This window comes from Dipodomys spectabilis, unplaced genomic scaffold (genome assembly GCF_019054845.1).
Source record: "Dipodomys spectabilis isolate Male_0828 unplaced genomic scaffold, ASM1905484v1 ptg000276l, whole genome shotgun sequence".
Lineage (NCBI taxonomy): Eukaryota > Metazoa > Chordata > Mammalia > Rodentia > Heteromyidae > Dipodomys > Dipodomys spectabilis.
The window spans coordinates 972,967-998,672 of record NW_024870953.1 but is presented as its reverse complement, the minus strand read 5'-3'; the positions used below and the strand labels follow the sequence as shown (position 1 = coordinate 998,672).

The window sequence follows — 25,706 nt, the reverse complement described above, 5'->3', positions numbered from 1 at the left end:
TTTTCTGTGTAAGTCCTGGGTGTCAGGTGTGAAGTTTCATACATAGGCAATTCTATATCCTATGTAATAAATGTAGTAAATATTCCATGTGTTATATCATTCAATAAAATAAATGATTAAAAAAATAAAATGAATAACTACACTAAGCACAATTTGGAGTCAATATATGGGGCTCAATCTCAGGGCCTGGGCACAGCCTGGCAGCTGAATTGGCTAGTGGTTGCTATGCTGGCAGTCACCCATTCATGAACGGAGCCTTCATTGCCCTGAGTTTAGATCCCAGCACTCCCAAAAATGTAATCTTGGAATGATTAGCCGAGCATGACACACTTTCCTTTTCTGTGAAAGTGCTCAGTGTCAGGTAGGATATATAATTTGGATGCAAATCTATAAGCCATTTAATAGGATGTAATAAAGGTAAAAAAACATCATAGGTAGAAGAATTGCCACTACAGTAAATGATAAACAGATTGAATTAGTAGTGAATCATTCTAGGATAAAATTAGATGCAATAAGTGTAGGATGTGCACTAAGTTTAACTAATATTTTATTAAGCATTAACAGAATAAAAATTACATGCAATCCTAATTAAATAACTAATAATTAGGAGTAACACATGATGCATAATTTAATACTATATAGACATGGGTCTCATTCTATGAAATATCTAATTATATGTACGGATATATGTACATATATGATAAACAATTATAGGATATTGAGTAATTATTAATTAATGGTTTATTAATTGTTAACTGGGACACATCATTAAATGGAGACATAATTTAATATCTAAGAATTGGTGGCAATATTATGTATAATTTAATAATATGCAGAAATCTCTTTTTGTATATATAATATTTATATACAGCAATCTCTATCTATTTATACCTCGTTCACTCCTGAGTCTCGTTGGTTGAGTGCTCTCATAGTAAGTACGGAGCCCTGGGTTTCATTCTTCAGTGCCACAAAACAGAAAACTCAGAAGTTCTCCTGCCATTCAATCAATTAATTGCTAGCCTTGAGCACAAACGTTTAGGGACAGTGTCTAAACTCTTTCTCAAGCCCCAAGTCTGATGCCAAAAAAGGTAGGATATTCTAACTGTAATTATAGAAGGACAGAACTTCAAAAACCTCATTACAGAGCAAGCTAGGAGTCTGGTGCTGACAGCTGCCACCTAACCTGACTTAGCCACATGTAAACCGTTGCAAACCAGCTCCACATGTTACCCATGTCATCCTGGCTTATGCCCGTCATCCTAGCTGCTCAGGGGCTTTAAAACCCAGTCCTGGCAGGAAGTCTGAGAGACACCTTAAAATGTGGCTCCAAGTGGTAGAGCTTTGAGTTCAAGACCCATGGCTAACACCCCCTCCCCAGAAAAACACCCCATTAAACCATTAGATATGAACTTGTATGGTTTGCAAATTTTTCCTCACAGAATGGTGATACTGATGAAAGCACCCTAATTCTAATGACAGCTTGTGGAATGGAGCTATGTGCTGAGTCCTCCATAGGGTGCTCTTTTCTGAGTCCTGCACAAGGTGCTATGTGCTGAGTCTTTCACAGGATGCAGTGTTCTGAGTCCTGCATTGGGTACTGGGTGCTGAGTCTTTCACAGGATGTTGTGTGCTGAGTGGTGCAAAGAGTGCCATGTGCTATGTCCTTAACAGGGTTCATTCTTACATCTTGTCTATGTAAGAGCTCCACAAATTAGATGATTATACAGACAAGAATATTGAGGCTCAGATAGGTCCCCATGTCAGGGACAAAATTATGTATTACTGAAGACTCGTGAGTTGTCTACAGCAGACAATGGTTTGGTTTGGTTTTCTCTTGGTCATGAACCTTGAACTCGGGGCTGAGGCACTGAACCTTACCTCTTGGGCTCATGGCTAACACTGCACCGCTTGGAACCATAGACCCTCTTGCAGCAGAGGCTGTGGCCAAGGGGTCAGTACCTGAAGTCTGTCATCCTGCCTTCTCGGGAAGCTGAGTTCTAAAGATCTGGGTTCCAAACTATCCCAGACACAAAAGGTACCATGAGACTATTATTTCCAATTCACTACTAAGAACCTGAAGGGGAAGCTAGGTGCTTGAGCACATGTCGGTTATCCTACCTACTCAGGAGGATGAGATGTGAGGATCATGGTTCAAAGCTAGCCTAGGCAGGAAAGTCCTTGAGAAACTTAGCTCCAATGAACCACCAGAAAACCAGAAATAGCTCTGTGGCTCAAGTGGTAGAGCACAAGACTTGAGCTGAAGAGGTCAGGGACAGCACATATATCAAGACTTCAACTCCTTCAATCGACAACAACCACAATAAAAAAAAGATATAAATAAACTAACAAAGCTGAAGTATAGGGCTGGGAATGTGCCTTAGTGGTAGAATGCTTTGCATATATGGAATCTTGGGCTTCATTTCTTAGAACCGCGTCACTAGGGCAAAGCCTGTAGTAGCTCTGTGGCTCAAGTGGAAAAGGGATATCATTCTACAAGAGAAACTAGGTACAGTGCTCAGGTCCTGAGTTCAAGCTTCAGGACTCATGTATATGTGTGCACGACACACACACCCGCGTGCACACACACTGTGGTGTGCACACACACACACACACACACACACACACATACACTCACAGACCAGAAGTGATGTTGTTACACAAAATGGTAAAGCACTGGGCTTCTGCACTGAGCTCATGGTCAGCACCCAGGCCCTGTGTTTAAACCCAAAACCTAGGGACCCAGGGCCCAACTAGGAGAAGAAAAATGTTTCAGAACCTGATGAGCTTCATCAGTCCTAGATGACAAGAAGCTTTGTGATATCCAACATGTACTTGGATTTCCCAAACTTCTGGAAACATAGGAGAGGCATCATAGGCCCAAAATTGCCTGCAATGAATCGTTTAATTATATGCCTTAGTTGTCTGCCTGAAGGACTCCTGAATTATATTGAGCACTGTAACTGAACACCGGAATATAGTCTCACAAAGGCAGGATAAGTGCACAGAACCTGGCCTGCCATGGGAGGTGTCACAAATGAAGGTCTCCTGTTAAAACAGAGCACTGTGGTGAGAGATATCTAAGGGTGCAAAAAGGCCTTTTTCCCCTGACCTTCAGAGCCCGCCCACACTCATCCTCACTAACTGGACCAGATGGACTTGTTTGTTACCCAGCTGTACAGGAGTGAGGGCTTTTGTGTGCTTATCCAGAAAATGAGAAAGACTTCCTCCAGCAGGCCTGTGATGCAGAGAAACCCTCAGTTTACACTGTGAACAGTGAGGGGAGTCCCGGAACATGCACTATCTTGAAAGATGTCTCTCTGTTATGAACTCATTGTACTGGATACAAATTTCCTAGGTTGGTGCCATTCATCATAGCTACTCCAGAATTTCACCTATAAGAGTACAGGCTCTTTTTGAGGGGGGCAGGTCCTGGGGTGGATATATGAGCCTATGCATGGTCCCTGAGCTCCTTTTGCTCCAGGGTACTGCATTAAGCTTGAGTCACAGCCCCTCTTCTGGGTATTTCTGTGATCTCTTAGAAATAACTGTGTCATGGACTTTCCTACACTGGCTGGATTCAAACTAAGTTTCTCTACATCTCAGCCTCCTGAGGATCTGGGATTACAGACAGCAGCCACTGGCACCTTATTTCTTCTCTTCTTCATTTTTTAATCTGGACAGTCTGACTTCTTAACAGGGTCATTCCCAAGGTTTTAATTTATAAGTAATCTACCCAATGTTCTTTATAGCTGCTTTCCCTGAGAAGGATTTTCTCTCCTCATCTTCCCCTCTGATTACAGGCTTGAGGCCAAAACTGAGAAATGAGTGTCACAGAATTTGGGAGCAAATATCCACAGTACATGCCAGTTCTGTCACTTAGCCTTGAGCTGATGTGCGTTTACTGTCTCAGGATATGAAGACCGAAAGCTGGAACGATCCTCATACAGTCTGCATTGCTCCTTTTGCCTATAAAATGATCTAATAATTATGAGTGTTTTGTGTCTCCAATGTTAAGTGTCTAGAACACACTAGTAGCATCTTCATGTGAAGAGTTAAAGTTTTGAGGCAGTGACCGCTTGTTGCTTGTTTCTAGCAGAGCAACATGTGGTGGTAATCCGAACACCTGGTTGGTTGTGTGCCTTTATAAAACCTGCAAATCTTTAGCTCGGGTTCTCCTCCTAGGCTCTGCTGTGTTGTAGTGTAGGATGATACCCGAGCTGCAGCCCATTTAAATAAAACCTTAAAACAGATGTAAAGTCTGACTCTGGATGGTCTTCTTGGTGGGGATCCTGTGACCTGGGTATAACATATTAGTGGGGGCTCATCCGGGATCCCTCCAAAGACCTCCAAGATCTCAGACTCCAAAAGTAAAACAGAGCTGTCTTTGTTAATTTGTCTTGTCCTCTCATTTGTCTGTTTTACATTCATTTTCCTTTGTGAGGATGGCCAATCTGATTCGTAAAGGCTTGTTGAAGCAGACATGCTTGCATCACAACCCTGGAGGATCTGGGAGATGTCCAAGATCCTCTTGTGGGGCAGGGGTCCTTAGAACCCCGCTGTGTGGGGTGGGGGGGGCGGTCCTTGGAACACTGCTGTGAGAATTGCGGGGCGGGGGTCGGTTCAGTTTTGGGCCGGAACTGACCAAGAGGGCCTCCTAACAGAGGCCCAAGTTCCCCACTGTGGCTCTGCTCCTTGTGCTGTGGGGCGTGGTTGTGGAACCCCACCGTGACTGTAGTCAGTGGACCAATTTGGGAGATCTCCACTTTGTAAGCTTTTTTTTTGTAACTGTCAGTCCTGGGTGTGTTTTGTTTGTAATGTTTATTGTTTTTTGGACTGTGCGTCTGATTGGACTGGAAACCATAGGCACCATTCCATCTAGCCCCCTTGACTTACAAAAAGAAACTGAGACAGAGGGAAAGAAAAGGTACCCCCCGAGTTTTCAGGGAGTTCAGTTGGAAGAAGAAATGTTTCCTCCCCCATACTCTCTTTCCAGGTTCCTTTTTCAGAACCTGAGAAGGATCAAGAGGAGGAGGGAGCTATAGAACATTCAGCACCTGCCCCTAAAATTTCTGAGGGGCCAGTCACTCGACGATGCCATGAGATCAACCCCCTTTCTAATGCAGCTGTTTTTCCCTTACCCGCCATAGGTCCTGTGGATGCGGATGGTCAACAGCAACTCCAATATTGGCCATTTTCTACCAGTGATCTATACAATTGGCACACCCAAAATGGCCCCTTTTCTGAGAAACCCTAGGATTTAATTCGTTTGCTTGAAATTATTCTCTTTACTCATTAGCCCACTTGGGATGATTTTAGTCAGCTTTTACAGGTGCTTTTTACCACCGATGAGAGAGACTGTAACCCAGAAACATCCCTGGCCCCACAGGAGGACCTATCACCGGTCCTGCCCTGATCACTGCCTATTTTCCTGAGATCTGACCAACATGGAACTGCAATACAGTTAAAAACAGGGAGCAACTCCTCGTCTATCACCAGGCTCTGTTGACAGGTCTCAAGGCAGCGGAACACCAACCTACTAATATGGCCAAAGTTTGTGATGTTAGACAGGGAGGAAGTGAAAATCCGGCAGCATATCTTGAGCAGCTCATGGAAGCTTTTAATCAATATAGCCAAATGATCTTGAGACCCAGGAGTTGGCTCAGATGATTATGTTTGCCTATAAAAATCAAGCTGCTCAGACATAAAGCAAAAGTTGCAGGCTCTATACAGACTTGTTGAAAAGTCTATTAGGGATCTAGTAGCTGTGGCAGAAAAGGTTTACAATAAGAGAGAGAGACAGAGTAGCAAAGACAGGAAAGGAAGGACAGAGAACGTGAAATTGAGTGTGAAAAGATTGACCAGGCCAAAGAAAAGAGGCCAGACTTGTTGGACTCGCCACTATGGCATGCCGAGCATACCTGGTTCACAGATGGCAGCAATTTCATTTGAGATGGAAAAAGGTACGCTGGTGCAGCAGTCACCACAGACACTGAGATAGTGTGGGCAATAGCACTCCCCCAGGGAACGTCTGCACAAAGAGTAGAACTAGTGGTACTAAAAAAAGCCCTACAGAAGGGAAAAGGGAAGCCACTAAACATTTACACAGATCCTCAGTATGCTTTTGCCACTGTGCATTTCCATGGAGCCATTTACCAAGAGAGGGGTCTGTTGACAGCTGAGGGAAAGGCTATTAAAAACGAACAAGAAAATTTAAACCTCATTCGGGCCTTATGGGAACCAGCAAATATTGCCATTATGCACTGTCCTGGCCATCAAAAGGTAACTGTTTCAAAGGAAATAAGTTGGCCGTTCAGGCAGCTAAGGAGGTGGACCTCCAGCCCAGAGCACAAGTAGACCCAGGGCCACAAGCTTTGCCTCCTGAGCCTCAGAACTCCCAAGAAGACTTGGAGTGGATAAAGAAAATTTCCATGGCCTATAAACCCCCAAACAGAGAAAGAAATAAAGACTGGTGGAAAACTGGTGAGGGGAAACTTATCTTGCCACAAAGATTGGGCAAGAAGATTCTTATGAGAATCCATCGGGTCTCTCACATGGGAACCCGAAGAATGCAGGACTTGCTCCTACACTCAGAAGTAAAAATAAGGCAAGGAAATCAACTCATTGAGGACATTGTTAACAAATTTAAAGCCTGTCAGCTGACCAATGCCCCTAATCAACTGGTTACCAAAGGAGCTCCCTCCATGGAGATAGGCCAGGTGTGTATTGGGAAGTAGCCTTCACAGAAATTAAAACTGGAAAATTTGGATATAAATATTTGCTAGTTTCTGTAGACACCTTTTCAGGAGAGGTTAAAGCCTGGGAACGTCATATCTAAGAACATCCTGGAAGAAATCCTACCCAGGTATGGCTTCCCATCCACCATTGGGTAGGACAATGGACCGGCCTTTGTCTCAAAAGTAAGTCAGGGAATAGCCGTGGCACTGGGGACGGATTGGAAATTGCACTGTGCTTATAGACCCCAGAGTTCAGGGCAGGTAGAAAGAATGAATTGGAATCTAAAAGAGACCTTAACCAAATTGGCCTTGGAGACTGCCCCAGACTGGCTATTGCTGCTTCCTTTTGCCCTGTTTAGAATAAGAAATTCACCCTATCAGCTGGGCTTTACTCCTTTTGAAATAATGTATGGACACCCTCCACCAATTATCCCTAGCCTTCAGACTGAATTGCTTGCTGATTTGTATGATATTGAATTTCTGTGTAAGCTTGACTATTTACAGCTGGTACATAAGACGATGTGGCCCCAGCTTAGAACATTATATGATTCTGCTTCTATTCCTACCCCCCATTTGTTTAAACCAGGGGACTGGGTGTTTGTTTGAGGGCACAACCTGAGATCTCTGCAACCACTGTGGAAGGGACCTTACATGGTGCTACTGGCTACACCTACTGCCCTTAAGGTGGATGGCATTTCTGCTTGGATCCACAGCTCCCACGCCAGAATGGCTGACCCCTTTGCCCTGTACAACCACAGAGAACATGGCAAGTCTCCAAGCATCCTACCCAACCACTCTGCATACACCTCAAAAAATAAAAATGAACTGATTGCTATTGGTATTGTTGTTTAATAGTATGGCTAAGGTCAGTTAGGGACCATACCCGTTCATGATCAAGAGCTGTTGGAGTTTAGTTTGAGACTAGAGCCACAAGATTGTGTCTCAGGACCATAAGTCAAGGGGGAGGGGGAATGAAGGGTTAAAGTTTTGAGGCACTGACCACTTGTTGCTTATTTCTAGCAGAGCAACACATGGTGGTAATCCAAACACCTGGTTGGTTGTGTGCCTTTATAAACCCTACAAATCTTTCCCTTGTGGTTCTCCTCCTAGGTGCTGCTGTGTCGGAGTGTAGGACAAGGCCCGAGCTGCAGCCCATTTAAATAAAACCGTAAAACAGCTGTAAGTCTGACTCTTGGTGGTCTTTTTGGTGGGGGTCCTGCGACTGGGGTATAACAATGTTTCCATTTTTCCCTAGTACTCCTCGAGATTTAGACTACGGGTTTGTGTGGAGGGGCTCCTCTGTGAATCCTTGAGGAAACCATTTGAAGCCTCCTCAGGAGAACGCCATTCAAGCCAGCCGAGCAGTAGAGGCTCTGAGACTATTTTCTCCAATAAACCACCAGAGACCCAGAAGTGGAGCAGTGGCCCAAAGGGTAGAGCTCCAGCTTTGAGAGAGAAAACTGAGCAGGAGAGATAATCCAGACCAGGCAGGAAAGCCTGGGAATTGCTTATGTCCAATTAACTACCAGCTGGTGGGAAGTGGAGCTGTGGTGGTGGTAGAGCCTCAGCCTTGAGCAAAGCAACTTAGGAACACATCGGACCCTGAGTTTAAGCCCTGGGATGGCCACAAAAAAGTTCAAAAAGAGAAGGCCAAGTTTATGTATCAGTGCCCTACCTACTTATGTGTGTATGTATATTACCTCTCATAGTGCAAATTCTGCTTTTATTTACTGGTGTATTTTTCAGATATGCTAGTTGTGCACACTGCATCATTCTCTTCATTTCAGGCCCATTGCTTTTCTCTTCCAGGATTCTAGGCCTGTGTCTTTATATGATGCACACTGAAGCTCTCATCAGCCTTTATTTACATTTTATTATGAGGGCAATGCAGGAACAATCACAAATCAGGCAGGGGAAGAGAAGATCAGGTTTCTTAGATGTAACTGGTATTCAAAAAATTAAATTTGAACATATAAAATGGTAGCATACTTATGTAAAAACTACCAATAAGAAAAAAAATGAAGGGGCTGGGAATATGGATTAATGAGAGAGTGCTTGCCTAGCATGCAAGAAGTCCTGGGTTCGATTCATCAGGCACCCGTACACAGACAAAGCCAGAATATGTGCTGTGGCTCAAGTAGTAGAATGCTAGAGACAGTGCCCAGGCCTTGAGTTCAACCTAACAACTGACAAAGAGATAGCTACCTGGGTAGGAAGGTAGGTAGATAGATAGATAGAAAGAGAGAGAGAGAGAGAGAGAGAGAGGGAGAGAGAGAGAGAGAGAGAGAGAGAGAGAGAGAGAGAGAGAGAGAGAAAGAAAGAAAGAAAGAAAGAAAGAAAGAAAGAAAGAAAGAAAGAAAGAAAGAAAGAAAGAAAGAAAGAAGCAAGAAAGGAAGGAAGGAAGGAAGGAAGGAAGGAAGGAAGGAAGGAAGGAAGGAAGGAAGGAAGGAAGGAAGGAAGGAAGGAAGGAAGGAAGGAAGGAAGGAAGGAAGGAAGGGAGAAAGTTGATAGATGAATCTGTTTTTGACGTCAGAAGGGAAGAAGGGAACTCTTCCCAGTCATGAGGCTTTCTGCAGTGTGCCAGGACACCAGCATCGCCTTCACACAAATGCAGAGCAGGATGACTGTCTCTGTCCCACTTCTCAGGCATCCAAGAGCCCCAGAGTCAAGAGAGCAGAGCCAGGTTCTAACTCAGATGCTTGGAGACAGAAGAGAAATGGCCCTGTCCCTCCTTGGGGATTTGCATTAAAAATGTGGACAATGAAGTAAGGAGAATAGACTGGCAGAGATAGAAGGGCCTTCAAACCTGATAAATGCAGAGTCAAAAACCCACTCCCTAAGACCAGATAGCAGGGTTTTGCTACTCTGTTCTTACACACTCCCCCACTAAACTGGCTCTGTACTGGTAACCTAAATATAGCCTGAGGCTTCCTTCACTTGAGGGAGGAAGGTTAGTCATCATTTGAAAAACTGAGAAAAGCCTGACCCTGGTGTAACTAACAAATGTTTCAGGTTTCCCCCATTGCTGGCTGTGCCTGGAATGAATGAAGTGGTTTTGCAGCTCACTGCCCTGTTGAGTGTGTACATTCTGCCTCCTAATGCTGCAGGCCTAGTTCTCTGCACCTAGCCTGGCTTTTGAAACTGTTTTCTGTCCTTCAAAAACAGTGTTACACTGGAGTTCTTCCTGCTAACAGAGCTAGGGCTTGGATCCTGAGAACTTCATTTGAACCCAGGATGGGTCAATAATATTTCTTTCCTTCTTCTGTAGCTCAAGAACACCAAGAACATTTAGAGTGCAAGTAACTTCTAATCACTAAAGGAAACACAGGGATTTCTTGAGCATCTGACGTTTCAGAACAGGAAGTCAGAATGTCCTAGACTTCCTTGCCTTGGCTGGTTTCACCCTGTGATAGAGACCTCAGCCTCCTGAGTTAGGGTGATGAGCTATTCGTTCATTGCTAGGGTCAGAACTGTAATGACATTGACAATAAAAGTCAATTGCTTATCACAAAGGGCTTAGGGAGCATATAAAGCCTTTCAACAATGGGCCGTTCAGAACCCTGTAGGACACAAGTTTATAATAATAGAATCTGAAAGGCAAGGCTTACGGATGTGCTACACTTGAACTTTGAGGTCTGACTCCAATTCTGGTTTACATCAGCATTCATTTTCCAAAAAATATCCTCATAAATAGCAAATAGGAAAATTACTTTGATTATCCCTCGCTCTTTTCCAGTTGTGTGTCTCAAACTGAAGCCTGGGCGCTGTCCCTTAACCCCTCAACTCAAGGCAAACACTCTACCACTTGACCCACAGTGCCACATGGGGTTTTTTGATGGTTCATTGGAGGTAAGAGTCCAACAGGCTTTCCTTCCCTAGGCTGTCTTCAAACTGCGATCTTCAGATCTAAGCTTCCTGAGAAAGTAGGTTTCCATAGCCACTGGAATCTGGTGTATTGTTTTTGCCAGACCTGGGGCGTGAAATTAGGGCCTGGGTACTATCTTTGAGCTTCTTTTTATCAAGGATAGCACTCTACCACTTGAGCCACATCACAGCTTCTGGCTTTTTCTGAGTATGTGGCACTGAGGATTCAAACCATGGCTTTCATGCATGCTGAGCAAGCTCTCTACCACTAAGCCACATTCCCAGCCCTCACCTTATGATTTTATCCCTCAACTTGCCTATCCACAAGAATAGGCTTCTGAGTATAAATCATATAAAAAAATCCCTATAGGCAGTTGTCCAAAGATAAATAAGACAAAGTTCATACTGGGGACAGAATCTAGCCATGTGATGACTTGACAAATGCCTCCATTTAATTATGTATCATGTTTCAACATTTAATAACGTATTAAAGAAAATGAGTCAATGTACTGAATTATTGTGTATAATTTTATAATATATGGACACAACATAATAAATATTATGTGTATAATAATACTAAATACAATAAACAATAAAATGAATAAAATAAAAATTAAATACAAAATCAATAATAATAATCATAATATGAAATAAACATACATATGTAGCTATGTATCTTATATTACACATATATACAAATATTTTCTCTATTACAGGGCCTTAAGTCATGCCCTGGGAACTCTAGCTTGAAAATCTTTTCCTCAAAGACAGGCAGCTTAGCCTTCACCCAAGGTCCAAAAGAGTTACTTGGACAGTGAGCTCAAATCCCAGCAATGGCAGAAATACTGGCCCCAGTTCCAAGACTGTGACTTAACATTTGTAATAGAAACAGTTATGTTTATTCAGTTCCATACTGAACACTGAAAAAAATCATTGTATAATTTTGTACAGCTATTCAGACATCCATCCCTTACCACCAAAGTGCTTCTTGAGGAGTACATAATTTTTTGTATGTTTTTTACTGTAAAAATGTTGTACAGAGGGGTCACAGTTACATGAGCAAAGTAATGAGTACATTTCCTATTGAACATTGTTGCCTCCTCGTTTGTTTTTCCCCTATCATCCCTTCCCTCCCATCTTCATAACTAACTTCCCAGCTGAGGGCAGTGACTTAATTATTTATTTTTGGCATGGCATGGGATTTGAACTCAAGTATTGGCAACTCTGCACCTTCTGTCACATTGCTATGGACTCATCAAGACTCTGAGTTCAAGTCCCAGGCTAGAAAAGAAAACTGGCAGAAATTCCAAACCAAGGAGCTTTATTATTTCTATTTCATTAGTTAGTTAGTTAATGAATTAATTAGTTCATTAATTTTGCCAACCACGGGGCTTGAACTCAGGTCATGGCAACTCTGACTCAGCTGCACTCTCCCTAGGCTGGGGTGCAGCCTCGGGACCCAAAGCTGATCCTGGGACCCTAGGCCCAGTGGGCTTGCAGGAAGAAAAAAAAAGCAGAACAGCACAAAAAGTGGAGAGCTGTAGAGGGCTCAGGGTTTTACAATTTTTTCTGTGCATGGTGACCATCCTGGGTCTGAATGACATGGTTTCAAAGTGGACCTGGCCTGCCAGATGGCTGGCAGGTTATCAGGGAAACCATAAGCCAACATATCAACATAGGCCCTGGGTTCAAATCCTAATCCTTACACTTACCAATGGCAGGAGATCACAAGAGACTCGTTCCTATGCATAAGAATACAGATTGAAAGAGTAGTACATGCATTTGTCTAATCTAAAATTGGATGCAATAATCCTAGCATGCTGATTAACCTTAATTAATAGTTTATTAAGCATGAAAAGAATAATATTGCTTCAATGGAGATATATAAATACCTAAGAGTTGGTAGGAACGTAGTAGATGTCATCCAGTCATAGATAAACAGCTCTGGAACTCTTTAACAATATATATTTATTTGTATACCACCCTCTGCCTATCCATGTATTGCTGTTTTGGCCAAACTTGGGGCTTGATCTCAGTGCCTGGGAACCACATGACAGCTTCATTGGCTAGAGGCTTCTGTGCCCACACTCACCCAATCATGAATTGGGCCTGCTAGGACCTGAGTTCAGATCCCAAAACTGCCAAAAATTTAATCTTTGAGTTAAAAGCCGAGTGTGACACATGTTTTCCTTTTCTGGGAGTGTCTAGGATGTCAGGCATGATGGAGAACACATCTACAAATCTAGATGTTATGTGATTTGATGTAAACAATGTAATAAATGGTATAGGTATCACCAAAGTCAATAAAATAAATCATAAATAAATGAATAAAAAAAAGAAATAACATGAATAACCACACTAAATGTGATATGGACTGAACATCTGTATGGAAGTGTAAATCCTACCACACCAAACAAGGTATCTACTGAACATCTGTATAGAGGTATAAATCCTATCTTTAAAATATCTATAAGGAGTATGTTTTCCATGCCTGAGGCTTGAATTCAGCCCACCCCAATGAGAAAGCAATGGCGGGAAATCCTGAGATAATGGTTTCTGGAACAGGAAAAGTCATGGAATGTGATTGATCTCATCGAGTGAGTAGTTCATGCATGAAGTGACTAGGAAATGATAGGCAAGACTCATGGGGCATCGCTTATTTGTAAAGCAGTGCTGATTAAGCATGACAATAATCATCACAGTCATAAAATGAAGGCATCTGGAAAGATCCAAGAATCAGTAGACACATGGTAGATTGGATTCCATCACAGGTTATCGTCTCTCCTACTCTATACAAATGTCTACTTATTTGCATACTACTTTCAACTTATGAATGGATGACTGCTGTGTGCCCTTCCCCCACACCTCCACCTGTGAGTCCAAGTCAGGTTCTGGGAAAGGCCTTACTCAGTGGCTCACAGGCTGGTGTGCTCACATGGACCCATTCGTCAATGGGGTCTGCTGGTCCCCGAGTTAAGATCCCAGCAGTGCCAAAATATTCATCCTGATGTCAGAAGCCAATTGTTGCACCTGTGTTCCTTTCCTGTGCAAGTCCTGGGTCTCAGCTAGGATGAAGAATTCATGGGCCACACTGTGGCCATGGGAATAGGTTGTTATCCTGTGAGGCCAGTTATACCTGTCATCATATACTGAAGAAAATACACAATACATCCATGAATAGCATACAAAATAAAATGACTACAATAAATGCACAATGCAGTCCACACACGGATTTGAATATACATCCCGTGTTTAAATGATGCATTCAGGACAATTGTGGCCTCCCTGGTGCTTGATCTTTGTTCCTGGGAACCGACCAGCTCTTTAGTGGCTCACAATCTGGTGTGATCATGTGGACCCATTGGGCAGTTGGGCCTTCTAGGCCCAAAGTTCAAATCCCAGCACTGCCAAAATTCACCCTGATGTGAGCAGCCAGTCATTGCTCCAGTTTTCCTGTGCTGTGCAAGTCCTGCGTCTTAGCTAGGATGGAGAACGCATAGGCAACTCTCTACTCATGTGAATAGGTTGTCATCCAGGTTACCACAGTTATATCTGTCATCCTATACTCAAGAAAATACACAATACATCAATGAATAAGACAAAAAATAAAGAGAATGACTACACAGAATGCAAGATGCTGCCCATCCATGTATGGAAATATAGATCCTGTGTTTAAATGATGAATTTATGACTATATTGGTCACCACCAGGGCTTCATTTCAGGTCCTAGGAACTGCCTACCTCCTTAGTGCCTCACAGGTTGGTGTGTTCACCATGACCCATTCACCAATTGGGCCTGCAAGGCCTTGAGTTCAAATCCCAGCACTGCCAAAAGATTCATCTTGATTTGAGAAGCCAATCGATCCACCTGTTTTCCTCTCCTGTGAAAGTCCTGGGTCTCAGCGAGGATGGAGTATTCTATATAGACAACTCTATAGACATTCGAATAGGTTGTTATCCATGTTAGCATAGTTATATCTATCACCATACTCAATAAAATACACAATACATCCATGAATAAGACACAAAATAGAAAGAATAACTACACTGAATGCAAGATGCATACCACACTTGTAGGTAAAGGGAGATCCTATGTTTAAAAAAGGCGGGCTTGTTATTTTGTCCACTGCTGGGGCTTCAAATCAGGCCTTGATCCAGACCTGACATTCTAGTCTTCAAGGATGGTGAGATTTCCCTTACCCCAAAGTGCAACAATGCTACCCAGACCTCAGTTCAAATCCCAGCACTGACAAAAGATTCATTCTCTTGTCAGAAGCCAGTCGTTGAACATGTTTTCCTCTCCTGTGTAAGTCCTGGTCTTCCACTAGGATGTAGAATGCATAGGCAACCCTATAACTATAGGAACAGGTTGTCATCCATGTCAGCACAGTTATACCTGTCACCATACTCAGTAAAATACACAACAACTCCATGAATTAGACACAAATTAAGGAGAAGTGCACCGAATGCAAGATGCTGTCCACACATGTACGTAAATATAGATCCTATGCTTAAATTATGAATTTATGACTATCTGGACCTCCCTGGGACTCGATGTCAGGTCCTGGGAATTGCCTATCTCCTTCGTTGCTCACAGGCTGGTGTCCTCACCTTGACCCTTTCCTCAATTGGGCCTGATAGGCTCTGAGTTCAAATACCAACACTGCCAAAAGTTGAATCCTGATGTGAGAAGCCCATCGATTCACCTTTTTTCCTGTCCTGTGAAAGTCCTGGGTCTCAGCTTGGATGGAGAATGCATAGGAAACCCTATAGCCAGGGCAATAGGTTGTTATATCTGTTACCTTACTCAGTAACATACACAATACTTACATAAGACAGAAAAGCAGGACAAAAAGTACTCCAAAGGCAAGATGCTGTCCATACATATATGTAAATATAGATCCTATGTTTAAATTATTAATTTATGACTATCGTAGCACATCCTGGGGATCAATGTCAGATCCTGGGAATGGCCTAACTCCGTTGTTGCTCACAGGCTGCTGTGATCACCTTGAACTATTCACCAATTGGTCCTGCTAAGCCCTAAGTTCAGATTCCAGCACTCCCAACAATTGGATCATGCAGTAAGAAGCCAAGTGTTAAACTTTTTTTCCTTTTCTCTGAGAGTCCTGGTGTCAGGCATGATGGAGAACACGTCTACAAATTTAGATTACATGTAATAGGATGTCATCAATGTAATAAAGGGAATGGGTGTCATCATAGTAAAATCAATGGTAAATAAATGAATAAAACAAAAAGTACATACACCAAACGTGTATGGACTGAACATCCATAGGTAAGTACAAATCCTGTATTTACAATGTATATAAATATTATGTTTTCCAAGGCTTGGGCTTAAATTTTGCCTTAGAGTACAGGCCTGACTTTCTAATGTTCAAGTACAGTGAGCTTCCACTTCTTCCACAGTGCTGCAGATTTACCCAGAGTTCAAATCCAAAGCCTGGCAGAATAAAGCGGGTGAATTGCAAGCCAGGGAGCTAAACTCTTTCAATTATTTTTTGCTCAGCAGGGAGCTTGAACTCAGGTTGTGGTAACTCTGCCTCAGCTTCGATCACCCTATGTTGAGGTGCTGCCACTGGACCCACAGTAGATCCTGCGATCCTAGACCCCCAGGCCTTTTGTGGCAAAAATGTACAGAAAAAAATGCAGCGAGATGGCCTTTTTATGTTTTCTTCCTTTGCACGGTGACCCTCCTGGGTTTGAATGACACTGTTGCAAAGGGCACTTCACCTTGCATTGCTGAAGGTTGTCAGACTATTGAAGAAGTCATAGGTCCACAATGCAATGTAGGCCTTGATTTCGAATCCCAGTCCTGACACCAATCAATGGCAGAAGATACTAAGAGACTCGTTCCCATCCATGGGAATAACAAGGTAATATTATCAATGTCACAGTTGAATGAGTTGATGGTGTATGATGCTCCTATAAAATTAGACAGCATCATTTCAGGAGACTGATTTATTTAATATTTATGAAGCATTAAAGAATACTGTTACAGAATGCAATAATTTCAGGATATTGATCGATTTACTTAATAGTTTGTTAAGAATGCAAACAATAACATTAATTACATGGAGGCATTATAAATACCTAAGAATTGGTAGGAGTGTAGCCTATATAACTGAATAATGTATAGACATCTCTGACACGTAAATCTGTTCTTATTTTGTCAACCGCTGGGGCTCGATCTCAGGTACTTGGAACTGCCTGTCAGCTCAATTTGCCCCAGGATGGCAGGCTGACACTCACCCATTCATGAATTGGGCCTTGTAGGCTGTGAGTTCAGATGCCAGCACTCCCAAAAAATGAATCGTGTACTAAGAAGCTGATGGTGACACATGTTTTCCATTTCTGTGAAAGTTCTGGGTGTCAGGAAGGATGTGCAATACATATGCAAACCTTTATCCTATGTAATCAATGTAACCACTGTTCTATGTGTCATAATAGTCAATAAAATGAGTAGTCAATACATGAATAAAACAAAAAATAAAATAAATAACTACACTGAATGCAATATGGAATCAACGTATGTATATAAATATAAATCATATATTTAAAATGTGCACAAATAGGATGTTTTCTACAGGTGGGCATCGATTTCAGGCCTAAGGAACAGACTTGAATTTCTTGAATTCAAGGAGGCAAGCTTCCCTTTCCCACACAGTGCAACAGCAGGGTTACCTAGACCATGAGTTCAAATCCCAGTCCTGGCAGAAAAAAATTGGCATCTCCATGCTATGTGATGCCCAATTCGTAGGTATTTCATTTGGCCTCCATTTAATGAATGTGATTGTTTAAATGCTTCATAAAGTATTAATTAATACTGACCAGTGTCTTATAATGTAATTGTGTATAATTTTATCCTCAAGTCATTCAAGTACTGCCCATTTAATCATGACATACATCACATTCCTTTGGTAATCACATGAATAGGAATGAGTTCCATAGGATCTCCTGCCATTTGTTGGTGGCAGGACCAGGATTCAAACTGTGGGCTCCAGCTCCTACCACTTAAATCTGAGGACAGGGAACTCACAGGTCTGTCCAGGAACATCAGCAAAACCAATGATTAGCCAGGCATCAGTGGCTCTCAGCAGTCTTCCTTAAAACTTACAAGGCTGTGAAAGAAGAATCATGGTCAAAGTCACCCTAGGCAGGAAAGTCCTGTCTAACTTGTGCCAACAAAGCCAGAAGTAAAGTAGTGTGGTTCCAGAGGTCGAGAGCTAGACTTGATCAAAAGCAATTCACAGATTGTGCCCAGATCCTGAGTTCAAGGTCTGGGAACAAACAGACATACACAACAATCTGTGCAGTCATCAGGCTAAAGCAGGTCACCCTCTTGTCCCCAACTGGATTGGATAGAGTTCCCTGGGAAAGGGGCTGCCATCATTTTGACTCCGCCCATTCTGCCTACATCACAGGATTCCAGCCACACCCCCATTGTTTCATGGTTCTTTCTGACCAATGGGATACAAGAATTGTGGCCACGCCCACATTCCATGTTGCCAAGTAGCACCTTGATTCCCCCCATTTGTTAACATCACTACCAGCAGTTGAGGAAGGTAGAGGTGGCTGAGTGGTGAGCAAGAGACTTGAGGCCTAGGAGGAGAGGCCTTCCTCAGGCCCACCATGTACCTGCCTGAGCCCCAGCCCTCTCCCCCCCTTCACATGGAGCAGCATTTCAAACCTGGTGCTGAGGGCTCAGACCCACGGTTTCCTCAGGCAATGGTACAATGGTGTGCCACGAACCCGCTTGGGGCCCTGACCTGATCCTGGCTCCCCTGTCCTCTGCTCAGGGCTTGAGTGTCTGTCATTCCTCTGCCATTGCTGCTTGCCCCACCTGGATCAGCTGCCAATAGCTTCTGCCAGCAACACATGTGAGTGGCTGCCACACAGCCCCGCACCCTGCGACCCCATATCCCCTCCCTTCCACCCTGGACCCTGCCTCCCCTGTGCCCCACAGTCTGGCCCAGGCCCTGGCACAAATGTGCCCCAGGGGTGGGGGTGGGTGTTGACCCAAGGATCCCACCTCCATCCCCAGCGGCTAGTGTCCCAGGAAACGGGGAGATGCAGGATGGGGTGAGGAGTGGGCGCCACAGATCCCCTGGCCTGGAGCAGTGGGAGCCACACAGCCACACATCAGCACCCTTCCTCTCCCTGGTGGGAACCCGGTGGCTTTAGTCAGAAGTGTGGAGCAGCATGTCTACACCGGCCTTCTGGGGTCTTTTCCTTTTTTTCTGGGGATGGGAGGTGTTGGATGCAGAAGATAGAAACCCTTGTTGTGTGAGCCCTTATCTTCCGTGTTCAGCCAATCTTTCACCTGAAGACAGACAGAGAGAGACAGAGAGAGACAGACAGAGAGACAGATTATCTTTTTCTTTGTACAGCCTGACTGTGCTCAGGTGAGTGATCAGTTGGCAAATTGCAGGTGCTGCATGGATGAGTCATCTGTCACCGGTCTGGATGTGTGTGTGTGTGTGTGTGTGTGTGTGTGCGTGTGTGTGTGTGTGTGCGTGTGTGTGTGTGTGTAGAAGTGGGTTGTAACAAGGAGGCTGAATGCTTTGGTAACTTCTACCTGCTACCTGCTATCTATGTATGGGCTTCACAGCTGAGGTCTGGGGGCCTGGAAGGGTGAGAGGCTTGAAGGGGACAGAGCACTGTTAAATTACAAGAACAAGGGATCTCTGTGCAATGGAGCTGTGTACTCCCTTGGGCCTGGATGGTGGCAGTGGGAGCTTGGGAGGACCTGGGAGTGCGGCCTGCAGGGGATAGCTTCCTAGGGGGACAGAGAGCAAGGCCAACACTTAGTGAGGCTATGAGTTATGCTAGTATGGAGCGCAACAGCATAGGTCAGACTCTGGGTCTTCTCATCATGACGCCTGATGGGCGAGGCCAACCCTATTTTAAATCTTGAGCTGTGATCTTCAGATCTCAGCCTCCTGAGTACCTAGGATTATAGGTATGAGCCTCTGGCACTGGAACTCGTTCTTTTTGCTATATTAGGGTTTGACCTCAAGGCCTTAGGCTTGCCAGTCAGATCTTTTACCATGCAAGTCAAGCTTTTTTGTCTTGGGCATTTCTGAGATGGAGAATTAATATATGCTCAGCCTGGGCTGGATCATGGCCCTCCTATCTGTGACAGGCATGAGCCACCAGGCCCGGTCTTCTGTAGTTTGGATGGTAGACATGTAGCACCATGCTCAGTCATTGGTTTAGATGGATTGTCCCAAACTCAGTCCACGGCAGCTGATTCTTGACCAGAGGTGAAGCTCTGGGTTGGGCCTCAACCATTGTACTTTAATCTACTCATGGGACACTTGTAAGGAAACAAAGGATGAATACAGAGGGATCTCTGCAGCAGGGACAGGCACAGAGGGAGGGTCCATCTGATACTGTTCTTGGCAATTCTGTGAGCATATGAAAGGAAGATACCCGGAAAGATCTCAGATGGTGTGTGTAATTAATGTTGCAACATGTATGGGATTATTGCCTATCTCCATGAGTAACAGGATTCTTCACTTTGTTCAGTTTTGAAGCTGGGGAAACTGAGGCACAGAGAAGCCGGGTGACCTACTAATGACGCCCAGCTGACAGGAAGCTCAGCCTGAGTTCCCTGCTATGCTCCCTAGGACAATGGGTGCTATTCAGTCCACTTCTTGTGGTGGGAAGTCCACTTCTTTTCAGTCATGGGGCTTCAACTTTGGGCCTGGGGCAGCTCCCCGAGCTACTCAGCTAAAAGCTAGCACTCTACCACTTTAGTCACAGCACCACTTCCAGTTTTCTGGTGGTTCTTTGGAGATACGAGTCTCACAGTTGTTCATGCCTGGGCTGGCTATAAACCATCATCTTCATATCTCAGCCTCCATTGTACTTAGGATTATAGGCCTGAACCACCGTCACCTGGCTTAAGTGTAATTCTGACCGTCTTTCTTCCTCTTTCTCTCTCAGGAACTGATTCAATGGGTGCTAGAGGAGGTGGCCCAGCATCCCCATGTGGTTGGAACCAAGATGGCCCTCTCATTCTGGAGGTAGGCTTTGGGTCAGAAGCTGTCTCGCTCAGTCTGTTGTACCAGCTCCATGAGGTAAGTCCTTCTGTATCCTGGCTACACTGTGACAGTTATCCATTTTCCATCTAGCCTTACTTGACTGAGTACTGTGTTCAATGCTCTTTTCTAGAAAAAAATTTCTGGCTAAAATTATGACACATACTTATAGAATGAAAATATAATGCCATCTTAAGAAAGTCATTTAGGGTTCTGGGAATGTGGCTTCATAATATGGTGATTGCCTAGCATGCATGAAACCCTGGGTTCAATTCCTCAGCACCCAAAATTGAAAAGGAAACACTGGAAGTGGTCCTGTGCCTCAACTGGTGGAGGGTTAGCCTTGAGGGAAAAAAAAAAAAAGCTGAGTTATAATTCCCAAGTGCTGAGTTTCAGCCCCAGGACTGCCAAAACAACAACAGCAACAACAACAACAATGAACATTTAGTTAGTAAATGCAAAATACAGAACCCATACCTGGAATATATAATTGCTCTTTCCATACTGATACCTGACAATAGTCCCTAATTCATGTACTTTACCTATGTTAGGATACTGTGTTGAAAAAATGTTTTGTTCATTAGGTCACAGCAATTAATGCCAGGAATGTGCTTAGATGTCAGGTGAAGATTAATTCTGGAAATTCAAAGATTCCAAGCTTTTGAGTAGGGTCACTGCTAATCACAATGAGAAGGATAGTCTAAGTGAGATTTGGAAACTGTTTTGGCCAGTCATCGCTCCAATAAAGCAGAGGCTAATTATCAGTTGTGACAAAAGTGAAAGAATAACTCCAGATGGTATGAAAAAATGATAGTAACTATGGTATAGCAAAAACCGTTCTAGGGAACCATTCTTGGTTATTGAAGAACGAGTTATCAACTAAGCATATGCTTCATTGCCTTTAGCATTCAAAATTTCCTATGCTAGTTCTTAATCTCTGGGTGATAAATGTATCTGCTTCTATGCTGTTCTTTTATACCTGATTTCCTTTGCTTTCTAAAAATTTGTCTTTCTATATTTCTTTATGAACATTTCCTGATACTAAATACACCTACAAAGAGGAAAGAGGATGTTAATTTAAGAGTCCAATAGCTCATGAGTCATTAATGTAACAAAATGGAAAAAGGGGGCATATTTATTGCTACCTCAATTATTCTGAAAAGCTGTCACAACATTTGGTTCAGATTTCTTTCATTCTTTGTCTACATAGTGACATAAAATGCATATAAATGCAAATATGAGCCGGGTGCTGGTGGCTCATGCCTGTAATCCTAGCTACTCAGGAGGTTGAGACCAGAGGATTGTGTTTCAAAGCCAGCCTGGTCAGGAAAGTCCATGAAACACTTATCTTCAATTAAGTCCAGAAATCCGGAAGTGGTACTGTAGCTAAAGTGGTAGAGTGCTCAATTTGTGCTGAAGAGCTGAGAGACCGTGCCCTGGATCAATGTTCAATCCCCACAACCAACAAAAAAGTGCAAATATGGCTTTAAGTTTCCCCCAAAGGAATGATGAAGTCAATAGTAATCGTCCCAAATGATTTAGTGGTGCACCTACTTTTGCTGAGTTATTTGTTATGGTTTTTTGCTAAACATATTCTTTTCTTTAAAAATTGTCAATATTAGCTTTATAATAAACTTCATCTAATATTTTTGGGTTCAAAAGAGAAGTACATACAATTGATGTCACTTAGTTTTCTTACTGTGTTAGTTCAAAGCCAACCCAGGCAAGAGAGTCTGTCAATCTCTTATCTGTAATTAAACACCAAAAAAGACAGAAGTGGACTTTTGGCTCAAGTAGTGGAGTACTAGCATTGGGCCAGGTGGGAAAGAAAGACAACTCTTCAGGGACAGGGGCAAGTCTCTAAGTTCAAGCCCCAGAACCAGCACAAACTAAACAAACAAGCAAACAAAACAAACCCTGGGTATTTCTTTGGGACTCTCCTTAAAATAATGGTTGTCTGAGAAGAGGCTTCTTTTGCTGATCATACTCACTGGATCCTGCTATTTTGGAATCCTTATTGCTATGGAAAACTCAGGACCAGACTAAAGGAATTGATAACTGATTCCTGCAACAATAGAATCATCTCAGGAGTGAAACATCCATCCATAAGACACTTAAAATGTCCATATCTTTGCTTCTTTGCAGTAGAACACTTAAAACAAAGTTACTTCCTTTTGTTCTTTGCTGGCCTTCAAATGGCATATTGTTTCCTTTTGTAATACTCTCAGACAGAAGTTTACAGAGGAGGTTTATATGAGTAAAGGACATACTCAAAAAAGTCAGGGACAGAGTTTCCTTCCAGCCTAGGATTCTTTTCTTATACAGCAAAAAAGAAAGCAATAGTTAACTTCAACTTTGTCATTTCTCTATGTTCATTTCCTCTCCTGGGATCAGTTTCCACATCCATTAACAGTTACTTCCAGTAACAATTTATGGTGCTGCTCCAGAAAAAAAATGAATGTTTTCTGGCTTCATTGAAATAGCACAAGGACACTTTTGGACATGAGGTAACACGTGTTTCAGAGACAACTTAGTAAAGAGAAATGAAATTTAAATTGCTTATAAATACATTATCCATGAGAACATTTTGTTCAAACTTCTTATGTGCTCTGTAAATTAAGGTGAATTTTAAATGGGAAGAAGGTTCTCAGATCTTTATTGTGAGTCTATGTGCTGTGCATTAATTTCCCAAGTGTACATGAGTTAACAGTAAGAGAAACAAAAGCAATTATAGGAGAAAAAGAAGTTCTTTGTTTATGTATAAGTGTTCAATACAATATAGAAGACGCTACAAATAAGAAAACATTGAAACAATAAAACCAAGTCCAGTATGTAGGTTTATGGGAGTGAAATAGAGAAAGCATTACTCCTAAGTGGAACATGAAGCATGAGGCCACTCCCTTTCTAAATCACGCTTGCTAATCATGTAAATGTGCAAAAAGGAGAATGGAAGAATGATTCTGTTTCCAATGCAAGTCAGATATGGGAGAATAGACTTAACTGGAAAAAAAGAGTCCATCTTGAGAGAACAGGAATTATAATAGGAATGAACCTGGTGGCTAAGATCACACATCTTTTTCATTCCTTTTCTTATATTCTTTTGTTGTTCTTCTTGTTGTTGTTGTTGTTGTTGTTGTTATTGTTCGTGGCACCTGAAATATGGGACAGGGCGCTGTCCCTCTGAAACACAGCTCAAGGCTAGTGCTCTTCCACTTGAGCCACAGTGCCACTTCCAGTTTTCTGGTAATTATTGGAGAAAAGAGTCTCCAGGACTTTCCTCCCCGTGATGGCTTTAAACCCCAATCCTCAGATCTCACAACAACTTGGTTTATGATCACATTTCTAACAGTGAACACTCAGGATATGTAATGTATATGTTCATCTACCTTTATATGAATTCTTGAGTCAAAAATCTGGGCTACAGGTTAGACTTTACACTCACAAAAGTGTTTGAAGTTTGAAAGTTGATACTCCTGGAAAAATAAAACCTAAGAATATAAAGGAGTCTGGGAAGTTCAATTTACATCCAGCTTGGACAGTATAGGCTTTGAGACACTACATATAATTAACCAGCCAAAAGCTGGAATACAGTCACGAGCAAGATTGCTGAATAACAGCTTTAGGTTTTTGCATACATACATACAAACATACATATACACACAGAGGCACTTATAGGTGCACACAAAAATACACAAATGAAACAACTCTCAGAATATGTAGAAAAGTTAGAAAACAATAGAAAATAGGTCCTGAGTACGACTAGAATCAAGTGATAATTTTTAATATTAGAAAGCCCTCAAGTGAACTTTCCCCCAAAGTTGAGAATATTACATAGGTAGGGACCAGAGATGTAAGAGAGTCAAGTAATCATTATTAACGGGATAGGATCCTTGGTGGAATGAATCAGGGAACCTTGCAGGTGCATCTGAAAATGCTCATATCCTCTGTCAAATGTAAAAACATCTTTGAAAATAGTACATAAACAGTCTGAGCAATCAGTCTAGTGGATAAGATCATAGGAGAAGTTCAAAATTGCTAGTCTGTTTCTAGATGCATCAGCAGCACGTATACTCAAATTACAATACAGAGATTAACATGGCACTTGCAAAAGGATAATATGAAAATTTGAGAAGTATTCCATATTTTTCATTCTTCAGATGCAAGAAATGAAAAACAGTTATTAAAAGGTTGATTACAAAATTACAAGTGTAACAATACACGTAATTCATATAATTAAATTTAGTTTGACATCAGTGTATTAAATCTTCAGCTCAGAAAGGCGTTTACATAGCATAAAATTTACAAAACTTCAAATTAGACAACATTGTCATTTATCCCAAAGAAAAATAAAGACCTAGAAAAAATAAGGAATCAAACTGTTTCTATATGGAATGCAATCGGAAAGGACACATTAATTAACCTATATATTATAAAGTAATGTAGAATTCAAAGTATATCTAGGAGAAAATAAAATAAATTATGAACATTATGCAAACATAGAATATAGAATATTTTAAAATATACTTTTTCAGACAAGCACCAGAAATATTTTACTTTCTGTACTACTCATTTCAACAGGTAAATTAAAATTATTTCTGATTAAAAAATCACAAACTCTGAAGAAATCATTATACATGTATACAAAAACTATTGAATACATTTTGACATCCAATGCAGGCAATTCATTTGGAAGAATTCCGCGGAATCCATGAATTTTTACAGTAAAATATTGGTGTTGCCGGGCACTGGTGGCTCATGCCTATAATCCTAGCTACACAGGAGGCTGAGATCTGAGAATCATTGTTCAAAGCCAGCCTGGAAAGGGAAGTCTGTGGTACTCCTATCTCCAATAAACCACTAGAAAACTGGAAGTGGAGCTGTGGCTCAAGTGGTAGAGTGCTCACCTTGAGCTGAAGAGCAGAAGGATAGCTCCCAGGCCCAGAGTTCAAGCTCCATGACAGACCAAAAAAAAAAAAAAAAGATATTGCTCTTATTTGTTTTGTGAAAATATTTTGTAGGGACACAAAAGATGGACTTGCATTTT

General features: G+C 42.3%; 1 pseudogene; it reads left to right on the top strand.

The window, feature by feature from the left end:
* The first annotated feature begins 24,712 nt into the window (after positions 1–24,712).
* LOC122126392 lies at positions 24,713–24,809 on the top strand (annotated as a pseudogene).
* Positions 24,810–25,706: the final 897 nt, after the last annotated feature.